At 42.2% G+C, this 17,964-nt stretch overlaps 1 long non-coding RNA gene across 1 annotated transcript in view; it reads left to right on the top strand.

Annotated features, from left to right (window-relative positions):
- LOC119158059 overlaps positions 1 to 10,340 on the top strand; it is a 30,884-nt gene extending 20,544 nt beyond the window's left edge. The window contains exons 2-3 of the long non-coding RNA XR_005107745.1: positions 2,335 to 2,433; positions 8,132 to 10,340. This is a non-coding gene — a long non-coding RNA (uncharacterized LOC119158059). The remainder of the gene's footprint in view (positions 1 to 2,334; positions 2,434 to 8,131) is intronic.
- Positions 10,341 to 17,964: the final 7,624 nt, after the last annotated feature.

Genomic DNA, 17,964 nt, shown 5'->3' with positions numbered 1-17,964 from the left:
AGTAGGAATTTGTATTTCTAAATTCTGAGGGAGCTGGGGAAACATGGATGAGCTGCAGTGCTGAGCCTAGGTAAAAGTCAGCTGAATCAAAATCAAGAGCAGCATCAACAGTAATACTTAGAAGCACAGAGTTTTATTAGGAGTTGGTAAATTGCCAGGCATTACTTTCCACAGTGTTGTAAGACGTTGGCCATTAATAAGTTGCTACATATTCCAAAGCAAGGCTAAACCAAATACATTATCATAATACAGATCACCACCTGTTATGTATACATAGCTTTAGCTTGCATCTGTGTACCTGCAGAAAGTAACAGTGTTCTCCAGGAATTCTCTTGAGAGGCAGTTACATTAATTTTCTAGTAATTACAATGTAAGAATTGATTCATATTGCCTGTGTACAAAGAGTTTATGAATCATTCATTGCTTGGTGGAAACCTGAATCTTGATTCTGCCCTGTTGTTCCCTCCTTGGGGCACCTGTATTGGCACCCTTCTTGGCTGCAGAAGCATGTAGCGTTAGGTTAATCCTTGGAGGATGCTCATAAGTGCAAGACATACAAAATTAAAATGTTACAGCGCTGCTTGTGGTGCAGTAGTAGTTGCTGGTGGTGCAGTGCCTTAGTGGGTGGGTTTCTCGTTCAGTTTTCTGTTAAACAGTCATGATTTGTAATACTTTATTGTTGCATCGCAAGCCTCAGTGGTCAGGAACTTATTAAGGATGGGTGAACTTTGCAGGATCTAGAGGTGTGGCTAAGGTAGCAGAAAGCTGAATAGTTTTTTAGAGTGTAATGAGAGGTGTACTTCTCTCTCTTGTGTTTTCAGGGGTAAATATTTCACTTTTCAGTTTTTGCAGGATACCTTATCATCCAGGAGTTAGGAGGCAGTGAGCCGAAGCTATGTGCTTTCTGCCTAGAACAGAGCATTCCTTAGCTGGGACGAACATCAGCAGATGTTTCTGAGGAGCTTTCCTAAGCAGGGCTTTAATACTGTCTTTGATGTCCAGAGGAGAATGCAGCTTCAGCAGTGTAGAAATCTCTGAAGCAATTAATAATCTAATGGCCATGATTAAGGGTCTGTCACACAGGAGAGTAAGGGAGGAGTAAGAGACTGATCATTATTCATTGTCATATTTACAGAAGAAGTTATACAGCTCTCACTGGAGACAAACTGATAGCTGTCACTCTGGAGGACAATTTTTGCACTTGGCCAAGGTGAATTGGTGTACATTATTTGTTTTGGTTTTCACAGGTTCCATTGCAAAGGCGGCCCAGAAACTGAAGACTTTATTCTTTCTCACTCAAGAAAAATACCTATTCAAGTCAGCAAGTAGTTTCATTGAATGAGGGCAGTGAAGCTAGCCCGTAGTGGAATGTTTTTTTAAAAGAGAGGCGAGTGGTATTTTGATTTCAGAACTTGAGTGTGGTTAAATGAAGGGAAATGGAAAATGTGGTAAGTGGGTTGCCCTAAAATGAAAACCACCCCTCAGAGGTGTGGGCAAGTGCAGTCTGTGCTAAACTAGTCATCATCTCCCTGTGAGAGTGCCCCAGAAAGGACTCTGTTTGCATCTGTTCAGGACGAACATCGGGGATGGCTTTGATTCTGGACTTTGATGAGTCCTTCAGGGTAAAAAGACATGCCAAGGATGGGAGTGAACACATGCAATTGCCCGCGTGTTTCTGAATGGTGGAATTGCTCATCCCTCCGAGTTCAGCTCACCCAGGTTGTGGTGTGCCAGCACCTCCCTGGGACCAAAGCAGGGACTGCCAGAGCACCGTGCCGCAGGGCAGGCAGCTTGGGGAGTGACAGCCTGACAAGCTCAACTGAGAAGGCATTGCTTTTAAGTGTGGGGTAATAAATGCTAGTGTAAACTGATGAGAGGGGATGATGGATTTTCCATTTACAGATTAAGTCTCGAATTATTTGAGGAAGATGTGTTTTAGTCAGATAGGAGTTGTGGGGATTGATGCAGAAGTAACTGAGTAAAAACTGAATAGGAGGTCAGACCAGAATGGCTGATGGCCCCTTTAGGTGTTAACATTTTTTAAACTGTTAAACTGAAACCTCTCTACATTAGGGTTTGGATAGCACATCTCAGTGGACTTGTAAACATCCCAGGTGGCATTACAGTTTCAAATGGGATTGTACTGTTTGCGTGAAGCCATGTTGCATGCCTGAGGACAGTTGGCCTTATAGTCCTTGCTTGTGTAAACACAGATATTCAAACTGGACACGAGCAGTTAAAAAGACAGATGTGTTGTGGATGAATAGAAAAAGTCAGTGAATATTAAAAAATACCAGACTCTCATAGAAGGATAATAATGTTTTTTGGCTTCAGTTCCACAGATGGGCATTTAAAGCTCTGATGTAAATCCTACTGAAGCGAGGGGCTGAGGCAGTTCTGCTGACTTCAGGGGGATCATTTTGAAGAATGGGGGTAAGTGATTCTTAGTGGACTGTGACAGAGAATTGTGCTACTGACAACACAGTCATCTTTTCTATCTAAGGCTCTTTTTCAAGCCCTGGTAAAAAATGAACCATAAATGAAAGTACATGGTAAGAACTTGGTGAAATGAAAAAATCCAGAATGAATGTTTTGACTCTTCTGGTTCCCCTTCCTCCATTAAATCTTGTGCGAGCTTTGTACGAGCCTAGGAAATACACATGGAAGCGGTTCGCCCTTAGTGATGAGCAGTGCTGTGGAGCTGTAGGGTGATTAGGGCCTTGACTGAAATTCGCCAGAGTGAAATGATGCCACTGTCTGGATACAAATGTTTTCTAAAGCTTGTCCTTTGGGTTGATACTTTGGTAAAACAGAACACCCTGCCAGCAATGTTGAACTATGCTGTTTCAATGTTCTTAGGCTGAAGTTCGTCAGTTAGAGAGGCGTATTTTAACTTTATGTATAGAAAAATAAAGTGTTTCAATTTAAGAGATCATGTTAAAGTAAAAAAAAAAACAAAAACCATCAACCAAAAAAACCCCCCAAAGCATTTACCCAAACTAAAATTCTTTTGCCACTTCATTTCATGGAACCATGGAGCCCCTCAGGCGTTTACAGTGTTTTGAGGTGGCCTTCTTACTTAAACAGAACACTTGGTGACTTCCCAGCTCTGCCTTACAGGTTCATGGGCTGGTGTGCTTCACAGTTACCACAAGAATTAGTTGGAGACCATGGCAATTAAATATGATTATGGATTATTATCATATTCTAAATACTAAATGATTCTGACAAATATTCTCAGAGAGATTTGAAAACTGACCTGCACACTGTGCACTGCATTTGCTTACATATTTAGGCTACTGGTATTTCTGGGAAGCTATAGTTTATTAATTCATTATTATTTTATTGATGTTCAATTGATGTCTTATTAAATGTAAATTAGATATTTGGGAATAATAATTTAGTGGGATGAGGCAGGTGAGATTCCCCCAGGATAGGTTGTAATGAAGCTTCAGATTGTTAATAATCCTACACTCATAAATAAATTATTAAGGGTGAAACGAATGCAAGAATACTGAAATAAGCTATGAAAATGTTAAGTGGTGGTGAACAGACACATAATTTGCTGGGAGATCTGTGTGATAATGTACATTTGGCACTAAGTCACGTAAGTCAGTCATGTCAGTGCTCCCCACTCCTTCCAACCATTTAATATTTTGCCATGTCTCTACTCGTCCTACCCCATTATTATGCCATGCCATTCTGTTCACAGGCATTTTGCTTTGCATGGGAACAGTGTTAATTTAATACACTCAGCTGACCTCGGTGGCACTGAAGTGACACAGCAGCAGCAGTCCAGAGTGCTGCAGTATATCCTGCTGTTAGCAGAACTCTTGGGGAGACCATGTACTTTTCTGGACAGTTGTCTGCGAACTCTTTTGGGAAAAGCTGGGGGGAGCTGGCTCTTCGACCACACTGTAAGTGTCAAGAAGGACACATCCTCTCACTTAGCTCTCATCTTTTCCTTGGAAGACATATTTTTCTTGAAGAGTTAAGAAAAGACAGAATAGAGAACCTACTGTTACATAAGAAAAGAAGGGATGTATAGAAGGAGAGGATTCTGTTAGTGTAAGTATTGGTTGGTGCTTTGGTTTTTTGGATGCCTAGCATCCTGCAAAAGTCTTAAGAAATCCAAAACCCCCATTTCTTCAGTAAAAACGTCACCGCTATCCCAGCCTTCAAAGACAGAGCTAAATCGCAAGGGAATACTCTGTGTCTGTCTTTTGCACTCGCTGCAGCGGGAACTGCAAAAACTCAGCACTTTGTAAAATGCTGCTGGTAATTTGAAGAGTTAAGTGATGTCGCAGGTTAGTGAATGTAAAGAAGCTTAGTGCCTAAAAATAATTTCCTGGTATTTCTGTCAGTGGAAGTAAGAGATACACAGAATTCTGAAAATCTGGCCCTATGGCTCTAGTGTTACATGTAAGTAGCGGTGACGGAGGAATTCAGATAGGGATTCGGTTGTACCCAATACGGAATTTTGTCCCAAATTCATTTTGGGTAGCTTGATGTCGCTTCTGTAACGTTAAAGCTGAGGGCACTCTTGCTACTCATGGTGGTTTTGATAAAAAGCTCAATTAAATTTTTTTAGAAAATTAACAAAGGGGTGGCTTAGTCACCGGCTTAGACTTTCACCTAAAATTCTGTTCCAGGAATTTGATGGTTATTGAATGGCCTGAAGGGTTGCAAACTAGAATTTTGGCATAATACAAGGTACAGAAAAAAGACAAATATGCTGCTTTTCTGATGAAAGACCTTGGTTGCTAGGAAGAGAGTATTCAAGTGTTTGCTTATGTTTTGCTGGGGTTTTAACAGTCTGGAATAAATAGGTAACACTGTGCCTTTTAAATAATGTTTTCTTGAATAGTCAAGCTATAACCTAATGAAATTAAGTAATCACATTTCCTTAAAAATTGAGAATTACAGTATCTCTGTAATTAAAGTGCTGTATATGTCAAACAGAAATCTGCTGGCTAATACATTTTTATATGCTTTTGTAATTGGAGGTTTTTAAATCATCTTGCATGATTTATTATCTTTTTTATATATATATAAAATCGTTATAACATATATATAACAAATATATGTTAATATAATTAATCATTATATTAACAGCTTGAATGTTGAAAACCAGAAAATTCTGATGCCTCGCCCTAGCAGGGTAAGGACAGAGAGGTTATTTGTGTGATTTTGCAGCATCCATAGCAGAATAATGTTCTTTTTGTGAACGGTTGTTCCTGTGCATCTGCCAGGAGACCCATGGATATGGAAAACAAATCCAGCTTGAATCATTTGCCACTTTTTCCCTGATGTGCCAGTGTGATCTGGTGGCACTGTTGGCAAGTTCCTGTACCTACAGTCACTGTCGCTTTTCTGGGGAGCCGCGTTAAGCAATTGCTTTGGTCACCAGGTGCTTGTCCCTCCTCCACTTGCCTGCACAGGCTGGTCTTGGAAGAAGGTCCTGCCCTGCTCTTGATGTTGTTTGCACAGTCCCCACATTTCTTGTGGCTCGATGTCAGCACGACAAAAAACCCTTCCCAGGCTCTGCTTGCCGCCACGGATGTAGGAGCGCTGTGAGAGATGAATAAATGGTTTGTAAGATCCCTTCCACTTTCTCATTTAGGAATTAGAGAAGTCTTGAGGCTAGTTCCACGCTTGGGGCTGTTTTCTTGTCCTGCAAGAAAATAAGAAATAAATTACTTCAAACACAGCACCACGTTCTGCAGCTTTTATGCAGACAGAGGTGCTGTTGTAATTGCAGTTTATCTGCCTGTGTAAGAACTGCAAGATTAAATAGGCATTAAGTAGGCATTTAAGCTGTTTGGGGCCCGACATCCATCCCTCTGGTGTGTGTACATAAAGCTCGGCTGATGGAACGCGGCAAACATCCTGCAGCCTCCAGACACACCTAAAAATCGGTGCTTCTGCATTTGCCCTTGTCTCCCTTTAAACTGCTACTGCTGTTGCTGCACATCTTTATTCAGAGTTACATCTAGCGAGGTGGGAGTAGAGGGTAACATTTGTAGTAATTGGTAATCAAAATGAAAGAGGAAACAACGAAAAGGCCTATAATGCAAGATGATCATGAAGTGCCAAATAAAATTTGCGAAAGGTGTTCCTTCTAAATTAGACGGAGGCAGCATTTTGTCAGATTGATATCGCCTCAGTGACTCCAGTACAGCCTTGGTAGCTTTTGGCTAACAAATGAGAAGGGTTGTGGTATGCCCTGTGATTAAAACAATAAGACCAAAGAACACAGGGAATTATTAACCCTTGACTGTGGTCAGGAATCCCTGTAAAACTAGGATTGGCAATGTCCAAGAGTTGGAGCTGATACAAATCACATATATGGCCTGATGAGCTATGAAGCCAGCCTCATAGATCAGTCACAGCCAGAAGTGCACAGCTTAACAGCAAACTGAGCTCAGCAGTAAATATTACAGCTCAAGGAGTACATGCCCTGGTGCTCGGGGATGGTAATGGAAAAGCATCTATTGACTTCATTTGGAGTTCGAGCTGCCTGTTAGAGGAAGTGCACTAAGTGTCTAACCCAGCTGTTGCCCATCTTTATCTGCACATTTTACCCAGTCAGATTCATTTAATTACCAATATAATAATGTGTTCTCACTGCAACTTAACACTACAATATATTTTAACTCGATGTTACTGCGGTGCAGCTGTAAGTCAAATACTGTGTTTTATTTTAAAATACAAGGTGGGAATAGAGAAAGCAGGTGTCATACAACAGAGGGGCAACCTCGTAATAGCAAATGGCATTTCAGTTAAATTTTCAGAGGGGGAATGATATTCTAGGTGTTTTCTGTATTAAAATATTGTAGTAGCTTGTTGACAGAAGCAAACAGCTCATGGCTTCTTACCTGCTTTTTGTTAGACTTCACTGTGCAATAGCAGTCCTTGACTCCGGCAGAACGCTTCTTCGTCTGCGGAGATGAAGGCCTCGTAGAGTAAGCAAACCTTAAAAACATACCCCAAGCCCAAAGAAACAGTCTTTGGACTGGGATCCAGGTATCCTGGTTCATAGCCAGAACAACTTACACTCAAGACCAGACTAGATGTGCCTGTAGTAGCTCCTAGAAGGGAAGAGTCATACATATGCATGCGTATGAACCTGTGAGCTGGTAACCTCACACCTTGCTGAAGACAGCTCTGCAGAAGGAAGGTGCATCACGGCTGCATTTTTCATCAGGAGACTATGTTATTTTTTGCTGCAACAACTGTATATAACCCGACAATTTTTCTCTCCAGTCTCTTGGGTTAACTTTTATCCATGGTTGAGTTTAGAATCCCCAAATGATTATGTAATAGGTACAAAACACCTGATAATATAACAGGCCTCTTCTAATTTTTTTTAAAGCTGCATTAATGTAGCTCCTTAGGTGTCATTGTGTCTTTTTCAGCATCACTCCATTGTGAATCATGCACAGACAGCAGCGAGAGAACAGAACCTACCGCAGCCTGTGAGCAGCAAGGAATTTCAGCTGGATGACTGCATAAGGGTTTTGCAAGGCCGCCAGTAATTTTTTATATTCAGAGTTAAATAGAGCAATAAGATGGAATTTAAGCTTTAGTGCAATGGATTGCGGCTCTTCAGTCAATCAAATTATAGTTCAATCAGTTCATTTTAATCACTTCTCTGGAGAGAAGTAAACCCCTATGTTGAAGAATATGCAGCAATTTTATTGATGGAAAGTTTAATTGTTTCATTTTTCCTTACCGTCTGTAACACACTAGACTTTTAATCAGTGGGAACTGAAGTTATAATGAAGTAAAGTCCACTTTCCACAGTTCACAACTAGCTGAAAATAATTGGGTTGAGACTCCCATCCAGACAGTGTAATGCCTCTGGCATTTTCCTGAAAACTACACTTAATTGCTTTGCTGATGTTGTTAAGTGGTCCTGAGGGGGATGAAGTAGTAAAGCTGCCCACATATGCAGGGAAACAATACACAAAAAATGTCTTACAAGGTCCTTAAAGGAGGACCAACTAGTGACTAAAAGACAATATATGGCTTTTTTTCTTTCCTTTTCTATACTAGAGAGAGCACACAGGAGAGACTGATAAAATAAACTGTGGAAATTCTATGAACACTAACAGTATTTTTATTTAAGGACAGAAGGCTTGGGACTAGAAGTACAGAAGACATCAAGGAAGACCTCTTGCAATCAAACCTGCAACTTAAGGCTAGCCCAGCTCAATTGGCATCTTTATGCTGAACGCCGGTTCGCACTGCCTGCTTGCAGCACTTTGGGCTGAGGAACAGATGTACTCTTGTCCCCGGGGAGGGCGGACAGCTTGCGCTCTGCGCTCTGCAGTGGCAGGATGCGAGCCAGCTAGGAGCTGAAAGCCTTGTCCGGGCATCAGTGGGACCAGCGATCGCACCCCGTTAGGCTCTAAATGTAAGCAGAGAAGGAACAACATTTTGGAATTTCTCTTTAGTGCATTTGTGGGAAACCCTCCTCAGCTGAATGGTGTTGGTTTAAAATTATGAATTAACTGCTAGACTTAAGGATATTCTGATGCAGAAATGTGTTAGTTATTTAATATAGAAAAATATTTATTCAGGACACATGAATTAGGTAGTGACCATGAACTTGAATTCAGGGTTGGAGCTGTTTTGAGGAAGGCAAGGACAATAGGGCTAATTTAGCTTAAAGCGATTGTTGGGGTTTTTTCTCCTTGTTTACTTACATATGCAGATGCAGTAAAGTGTCTCTCAGCAGCCTGACCTTCCTTAGCTGGTATCTGTGTAAACTTCCGTATGGCCTTTGCTTATTTTATTCTTGCTTTCCCAGGCTCTGAGCTGAACAACTTTTTAGAAAGGGATGTGGGCAAAATTTAGGCATTGAATTCTAAAGCTGAAATCTTAACCCCGTGTCTGTCCCTGGGAGCACCTCAAGAGCCTCCAAGTTGGTACCTTAAATTTTGGCCGACAGAGCTCTCCCACCACCTGAAATGATGCTTTTTCTGCCGAAACATGCTTAAGTCTAGACAGGACTTGAGTGCCTTGGCATGTAGCCCCATGTTAGCCTGACCAATCCCCATAATATTAATGAGCTTTAATGCCTGTTCTCCTGTGGCAGAATAGTCGCCTCCCATGTGCTGGAACTGCCAACCATATGCCAAGGAGATCAAGCCGTCAGTTTTGAGACTAGCGCTGGGAGTAGCCTGCTGTGTCTCATTTACTCTGCTGGCCTGGTGCTGGGAGAGTGGCTCTGCAGCAGCAGTAGCTGTGCTCTACTGTTCCTGGGGTCCCTTTCTGAGAGGTGTAACAGAGTATGGAATGGTTCTAGCAAATGCAGCAACTTAAGAACTGCACTGTGACAACTGGTGGGAGACTGCTTGGGCTTTGTACACTTACTGATGCTGAAGGACTGCAGGAACCAGGGCAGATCTTCACTGCAGAGGGGAAAAAAACCAACCTGATGTGGCCGGCTGAAATTTGCCACTACGCGTGGTCTGGCTGTTTTAGAGGGTATTTTTTCCTGACCCTTCTTTTTGGTCAGGGTCGCTATCCCAGAAGGAGGATAGAAGGTGCTCCCTGGAACTGGATGCCATTTCTCAGCAGAGCTACTTGCTGGGTCTCACATGCCTTTAAAGTCTACTGTGGGCCTGAATGGAAACAAGAGCGAGCGGATGATTTGACACACATTCTCCTGATTGGACATACTGTATGCTTACAACACGGTATGTCCCCCAGAAGTCCAAAATACATGTTCCTGAACAGGCACAAATCTGACTGTTCCCCTGATAAATTGTACGTGTGGAAAGATATAATTTGTGTGGTTGTCATCAAACCCAACGTATGTATTCATTTGTGGAAGCATGTCAGACACCATATGTCAGTAATAGCCTTTGATATGTTGGTGTCTGAATCATTTTTTTAACAGCTGAATGGCTGTAAATGTAAACATCTGTCCTATGTTTGTACTGTCTGTATTTATATTTTTCTCTTGACTAAGACTTTGAATCAAACCGAGGAAAAGTGTGGGATTCATCCTATTTTTAAAGAAATCCAGTATTTGTAGTATTTCAGCATGTGACCAATTTTTTTTTTTTTATATCTAGATGAGAAGGGGATTCAAAAGAAGTTTTTTTCCCTTTTGGTAACTGGAACAAACTCATTTTTCAGGTAAAATAAAAATTTGGTGTTACTAGAAGTTTGTTAAATGAGAAGATTATTGTTTTAGTGTTGGGTAGGTTCTGTAATGTATGGATTTACTGAAAAGCAATCCAGTAAGAGTGGTGCATTAAACCACGATAACAGTAAGTTGGTTTTATCCAGAAACTTTTCTGGTGCAGTCAAAGAACTTGCAGCGTAATAAATTACTTAATAAAGGAATGGAATAATACCCTATGTTTGTTAGGCTATTTATTTTACATGGGTGAAACTGAAAATCAGTGTCACAACAAAGGGATTCAAAAAGCAGTTACTGCAGCTCATCCATCAGGTGAGCCGCTGGAACACCAGTCGGGATGCCGCAGCCAGCCTGGAAGGTGCAGTTTGGTCAAAAGTAAGGAACAATATCTAATTATTATAGCAAAATGACAAGAGACAGTGTGAACCAACTGGGAGTGCCTGGAGAGTTTAGAGATGAGTGGCTAATGCTAAAGTGCAGGAGGCGCTTAGGAAAGTGCAAAGTGAGCAGCCGTGTTGGACTCACCAGCGTGGTGGCTGGAAGGCTCCAGAAGGAAGCGGCTCCAGAAGGAAGCAACCCCAGCGATGAGCTGCACGCCAACAGCGGTGAGTACTGCTGCTGTAAATGCTTCAGCAGAGCAGGCACTTGCTGTCACGAGCCCCACAGCTGCTGGTTTCTACCTTTCGTTAAGGGCTCACCCAACTTAGTGGCGAGTAACAAATGTCAGCTCTTGGTGGTCTCACTGCAGTCTGGTCTTCGTATGCTGTTTGCTTAGCTTGGGCCTTAAAAAAAAAACCAAGACAGCTGTCACATCTAACACAAGAAAATTAAACCTGTCTAAATCCCAGAGCTCCACATCACTGTCACAGCGCCGTAGCATGCCGTAGCCACAGCCGCCAGCCCAGCCCAGCCCAGGCCTGGGAGGCCGAGTGCTGCTGGAGCCGCCAGCCGGGCAGGGCAGGGGGATGCGCCACCGGCGCCCCCCGCGCAGCTGCGGCAGTGGCCGAGCCGGGGCCGGGCCCTGGCAGTCAGTGCCACCTGGTGGCACTTCACGAGATTCAAACGCCCCGAGCTACAGCGGCTGCCGGCGTCCTCAGGGTCGGCCACGGGTCGAAAAAATTGCACGTGGTCAAACGGTACAAAGCGCGGCGAGGGTACGTACGTCTGGCCAGAGCTCGGGCCGTTGTGCGTGGAGCTGCTCGTGGCACCTGAGCAGCTGGCGAGGCGAACGCCCGCTGAGGGCGGCTCCCTGGCGGTGCACGCGGCCTGCATGTAATTATAAAGCCTGAGAACAGATGGAAAATTTTGCAGTGTCGAAAGCCTGCTCCTTACGCGCCGCATCCTGCCCTGTGCGAGAGACGCAGCCAGGTGCTGCGGCTGCCTTGCTCCCTCGCGGTGAGCTGCTGCAGCTGGGGTGGCCGCAGCGCATCCCTGTGGGCCTGTAGGCGCGTGTTAAGGGGGTGCGGGAGCTGACACCCCCTTCCCCATGCCCAGGAGCCGCGGGCAGGTGCTGGCTGCTTTTACGAGAGCAGCGCACCTGGATTTGCTGCGCTGCTAGCTGCAGGCACGGCAGTCAAGGCAGGGTTGTGCTTGAAACGATGACACCCCAAAAGCACCAAGCCACAATGAAGCTCTGAGAGCGGCGTGAGCTTGCTTTTCCGACTGGCTGCTTCTGCGGCACTGGCACAGCGGCACCGAAACTTCCCCTCAGACACTGTCACTCCTTCCTGGCACCAGCCTTAGCCTGGGCCCACGCAGGCAGCTGCTGCTACCGACGCAGTTTTTAAAAAAAAGAACTTCCCTCCACATCCGCCTAAACGGGTGGAAAAACCTGTAACACCTAAGCCTTCATGTTATCATTGGATTTATGTGCAAACCATATAAAATAAAAATAAGTAAATAAGTATATTTATCTACTATATAAAACTATATGTCATACAAACATAGAAAGTAAGTCCTATATAAACTATTAATACAAGTAACATACAAGTACAAGGTAAGTAACGTAAAATATGCATATAAATATATATAAATATATAGCATATATTATATAAATGCATAAGTTACAATTATTTTTTATAAGTATACATATAATGCATGTCTGTGTGTATATATATATAAATATAAAAGCTGCTTTTTCCTCTTATTGACGGCTGCATTATTGGAAAAAGACATATATTGTTCCTAGCATTGCAACATTTGTTGCATTAGAAGGAAGGAAATAATAGCAACTTGGACAAGATTTAAATGAGACCTTTGAGGCCTGTTCACAGTCAGATGGTAGCTGGCTGTACACCGGGGAGGTGTTACTCCTTCACTGCATCAAAGGATGCTGGAGGAAGGTAGCCAGACTCTTGCCTGCTTGTAGGTAACACAACAGCTCACTAACACCTTTAATTCTTCCTTGTTTTTACCTACTTTGAGGCTGTTCAAGCAACCCAGACATTTCCCACAAAGGCGTTTTGAGAGTGCTTACAGCGTGGTAACAAAGTTGGTCTTATTTCTACCTTCTGCTGTCTCCACTTCTGTCAAGTATTCAGAGATCTGGTTTTTTTGTTTCTGTGACTCTTAAATTCCTGTATTTTTAATTCTTGAGTTAAAACCAAATGTATATATATTTTTAAGAGAATGCAGTGTTATTTTTAGCAAACTTCTGAAAACAAAATCACTTTCGCGCTACACACATTCCACTCAAAGACTTGAGCCTTTATGTTCATCCAGTATAATTTTAGTACTTAAACAGTGGGCCTTTCTCAGAGACTACTGCTTTGCTGGAAAGTAAAGTTAGATACAATTACCAAGTACAGTTGTGGATTTGCTTTAGGTTTATAGCAGGGCACTGCAATAACTGTTACAACCTCTTTTTTGAGGACAGAAGAAATGCTATTCTGTCAGACAGCCAACAGTTCTAGTACATACAAGAAGTCAATTAGCAGTAAATTAGAAACTGATTTTTCCATTTTAATGTGAACACACACACACACAAAAATTGTATAAGATTATAATTGCACCTTCCTGAACTATCACTGTGGTTTATTACATGTACGACTGTTAGATTTGCTCCAGTTTGAACAAGGCAATTCCTGAGTTTCATTTTCCAAACTAGGCAAGCCGTGCTTTTATCTTATATTAGGGTAAGCTGCGTTATTAAATGCAAATAACCTTACAAATAGCTTGTAGTGATTATTCAAATTACAAAATAATTGATTGCAATTGCTTCTTTTCCTAAGAAGGATGAAAGCAAATAATACTTCTTGCAAGTGTTTCTAATTTTCAGTACTTTGTATAGACTTCTGTCTGTCTACTGAACTCTCACTGTAAGTCTGTCTTAGCTATTTCCCCTCTTCATGTTGTAAATGAGATTTGGGTTTTTTTTACTAAGATTTATTTTTTTCTCACTCATTTCCTGTCCCAGTAGCAAGGGACAGGACATGTTTGAGGTTTTTTTCCTAAAGGGCTTGATTTTGTTCTATTTTCACATACAAAAACCCCCGCTAAGCCATCTCAGAGGGGATGGTACCTGCCTGGATTCCCACTACCTTTCTCTGGTGGAGGTATGTTTAAGCATTATTTTGTTGCTCATTAGGGAACCATTAGATGTAGCTGCAGTGTGACTGGGAAGGGACCACCTTCTTATGGAGCCATAAGATACCTACAGCCTCTTTCATCACGTAACTGGGGGATTACGTACCCTGCAACAGTCGTGGAAGGAGCAGAAGCAGAAAATACTGCACTGCCGAGGGGTGAAATACAAATCAAGTTTGAGGTTTGAATACCAGATGCACCCAAACACTGGTGTTCTCAGCACGGCCTCGCCATTTTCAGAAATACAATATAGATGAGCAGTCACATTTCATGGGTTCACGTGTTTCTCATTTTAGAGTGTGGTCTCTGGCTTTGGAGAGGCCCTGGTTTTGTAACATCCCAAATCATAAGGCAGTCAAAAATGACACTCCGGCTTCACTCTCCGAATGCAACATTTCCTCCCATTCCTTCACCTTACAAAGCCGGTCACAAAAAGTCCTGTTTTGCCTATAGGATTCATTACTGCGTTATAGCTCCTTATATTAGACTAGGTTTTCAAGTTAGCCCTTAGAGAGATTGCACTTCTACTTTGTAATGATTTTACCATTGGAAAAGTTCATCTGGAAAGATGCCTGGAAAACAATGAAGCCACTAGGGGAATTCTTTTCTTCTTGAAGTATCTATCACTCCATGGTAGAAGAATCAGAGGGATGCGTGAAGCTTGCTACATCCTCTGTCAATCTTTTGTTTGATTATTACATTATCAAGTTGCTTGCACTGTGAGAGATTAAAACAGTTAGGTAAGTGCAAAGCACAGTTACCGAGCACTTTGAATAGAAGAAGTCAGACATCAAACTAGTTTTTGAAGTGCAGAACTACTGAGCTTTCACTTTGTCACACAAGCAGATGTTGCTGGAGGCAAGGAGGAAAGGAGTGATGCATTTTTTTTTACTTGGCTGCTGAACCTTGCACTACCCAAAGAACCAGACACTGCGTGCAGCTGCTGGTTAGATGCCTTTCAAACCTCTCTTCTGCCTAAGGGCTATCAGATGTGCGGCTTGGGCGAAGGGATGGATTTTCCCATTGTGCATCTCTCTAACTTGAGGACATGCTGCTCACTGCAGTGAGTGAGTGGTTGGGCTGCTTTAGATCAGGGGAGAGCTTTGTTAATTTAGGAGACTGACAATATTATTCTTCCCTTTTGCTCTACTTTAAGGAGAGTTCTGCCCAGTGTGGGAACAAGCTACTAATGAGCAGAGATGAAATATCTCATCTAGGGAGGAAGACTTCACCCTGGATACAATTATTCAAAATCACGGTGCAGGTTAATTTAGCTTGGAAGATCCAACCAAAACTGTTTGCCGTACATGTTACTTTTTGATAACTGAGGCCTGCCATATGTACAGGCCACCTTTTAGTTCAGTGGGGATTTGTCCACAGGGAGATCCTTAATTCTGGTGCCTTTCCTATCCCATTACCTGGATGTCTATTTATGCTGCAGAATCCAAGAAACATCTAGTAAGTAACTCTCCAGGCCCAATGAACTGGCCAGGGACCCTGGGTCTCTAGGTAATTACACTTATGCCTCTCACTGTCGAAGTAAAAAAGGTGCTTCGCTCTCTTATTTGTACTGATCTTTAAGTAAAGCTACAAGGAAATATTATGCCATTTTTAACAGATGTGAAATTAATGTACAGGCTTTGTGATACAGGATGCCAGAGGTTTTGACAAGCATCAGTAGAACTGCACCCATCTCCCTCAAACACAATAAGCTGTATGTCATTTCCTACAGATTTTCTTCTGTCCATATATACTTCCACTGCTATGATGTATATCTCCTTGTAATAGTGTCCAAAATACCATGCCGGAAATTTTTTTCTTGTGTACCTTCCAGACCTATGAAGGTTTGAGCTGGTGGCATGCTGGGGGCAGCAATACTCACCCACGTAGCTGCCACAGCCCTGTATTAGCACAGACCCGGTGTGCCACGGGGGGAGCAGGCAGCAAGGCTGGAACTTGCGAAGGAACGCGGGTGTTGGAGGGTGAACTAGTGCGAATGCCATAGTTACAGAAGTGAGAGTTCGTTTAGGAAAGTTCATTTGAGAACAAATCCTGTACAAGACTGTAACGGTACAAAGAGGTGCACCTCAGAGCAGAAACCCTTCTCTGAAGAAATATGGACCATAATATTTTCTACTTAATCCATAGTCTCTTTTCAAGTAGAGAAAGGCTATAGAGTAGGCTATGCCTACTTCCAAAACAATTATACTATATTGTTAAGATTTTTTGTTTACAAATAAATAAATATTAGACATCGGAATTTTATATAAAATTATTTTTTTCCCCCAGATATGTTTACGGCCATGCCTTTTCCTATTACATATTATTATTAGCGTCCTCATGATCGATTATTAACAAAACCTTACTGAAAGCCCTGTTAGATAGGGAGAAACATGAAAATCTCAAGAAACAAGGTACCTGACTTCCAAACAGAATGCCTGCATAAAACCAAACCTCATTAGGGAGAAGTCCTCCAGGCAAATACCCTCTCATTATTTATTGTTATGGTTTACTGAAGCTTCCTCAGTGTAATTCACAATGGTATTTTAAATAAATCTCTATATGGCAAATGTGATATTCCTGCATCTAAGCAGCAGGGTTAGCTGAAAGCTGAACAAGACCAAAATTTCACATTTTCGGGACTCATAAACAGCTTAGAGCCTGACAGTAACACAACAAGAAGCAAATATATGACTGACAACATACGGCTGAGAAGTAAGGTACCACTGACTGTACAACGTAATAATGAAACAGCAAGAGTGCAGATCAAAAGCAAGTAGCAAACACGGGTTGGTAGTGAAGAATTATTTACAGTGAGGAACTTCTCTATAGGAGAAGGATGGTGCTGTTTGGTTAACATTTAAGGCATGAAGGCCTTGGATTTAAGGCTTTGCTTCCCATCCTTTGTCCTGGCTTCTAGAGGGTCAGCTGGGCCTAGGGTCTCAAATGTTTTGAGGCACTCTGATGTCCTCAAGGATCTGGTCTAAGTCTCCTAGAGCTCAGCTGCTTATCTGGAAATTACAGATACTAGAGCTTCTCTTTCTTGTAGGGTTGCTGGTGAAGGAGAGGGTGCTGAAGACTGGGCAGGGTTTATCAAATGGTTTTGCTATGGAGCTTTTCAAGGGGATGAAAGTCTGAGGGATTTTCCTTACCAATCTTATCACATCAAAGGGTTAGCTAATGCTTATGCCTAGGGTGAAACGTGCACGGCCATGATTTCCATTTTGTATTGCACTAAGCTGCTGAGACCTGTTAAAGAAGCCCAAAATACCTCAGAAATTTCCTTCTCTGATTAGAAGAGGGTGAAGTTCTCTTGAAGAGGAAAACCCTCCGGTGCAATCTGTTTTTTCTCCTGCAGTTAAGTATTGGGCTGATTCAGCATCTGGGCCGATGTGCTGGTCCCTGGAAGCACTTGCTGTCGTGGCTTTTGAGGAGGCTGGAGGGGCAGGCAGCACAACAGAAAGTTTCTGTCCTCACCAGAGGGCACGCACGCAGGCCAGTGCTTGCCAGGGCAATGTCTCCTGGATCCCTTGCTTGGCTCAATGCACTGCATTTACTACTACCCATGAAAGAGTAATTCTCTTAAATTTTATATTTATCACTTCTGCATAACAAGGTTTCTTTATTAAGGTAATACTGTAGTCAAACAAATGTAAAACTGGATGAGGATAAAAAGTAAAATGACTGAAAAGGGCTTTTTTTTACTTAGTGTGTGATAGAAGGGGACATTAATACAAACAGATTGCTTTTTTTAGTGTACCTATTATAGAGTCATGCCCACTCTTTGCTGAATGCATACCTATGAGACTCTGTGTGTGTGCAATAAAACCCTTAGTTTATTAAGCATTTTTTTTCTATTCTGCTATGTCAGTCTAAATTCACTTTGAAGGCAGGAATGATGGAATTGTTCAATATATTGTGTGCAGAAGGTTACAACCTCTGCAATCGGCCCCTGAAACACCACTCTCGCTCTCCACTTCTGGGCAGCCAAAATGAATTATAAGGTAGCCTCATAAACCCACAACATTTTACTAACACCGAGGCCTCTGAATATGCAGTACTTGAGCATTTTGGTATTCTTTCTCACTTCCAAAGAATTTACAGTCTGTATAAGATTTCAAAGATGAAAATTGAACATATTTACGTTTACTGAAGCTATTTTTTAGTGAATCTTGTTTCTAAACCAGGTCTCAATCCTACAACAGTTCAAATGGGTGAAT

The sequence above is a fragment of the Falco rusticolus genome, chromosome 15, assembly GCF_015220075.1.
Source record: "Falco rusticolus isolate bFalRus1 chromosome 15, bFalRus1.pri, whole genome shotgun sequence".
In the NCBI taxonomy this organism is placed as follows: Eukaryota; Metazoa; Chordata; class Aves; order Falconiformes; family Falconidae; genus Falco; species Falco rusticolus.
Note: the sequence above shows the minus strand (reverse complement) of the source record. Positions and strands in the feature narration are given on the sequence as shown.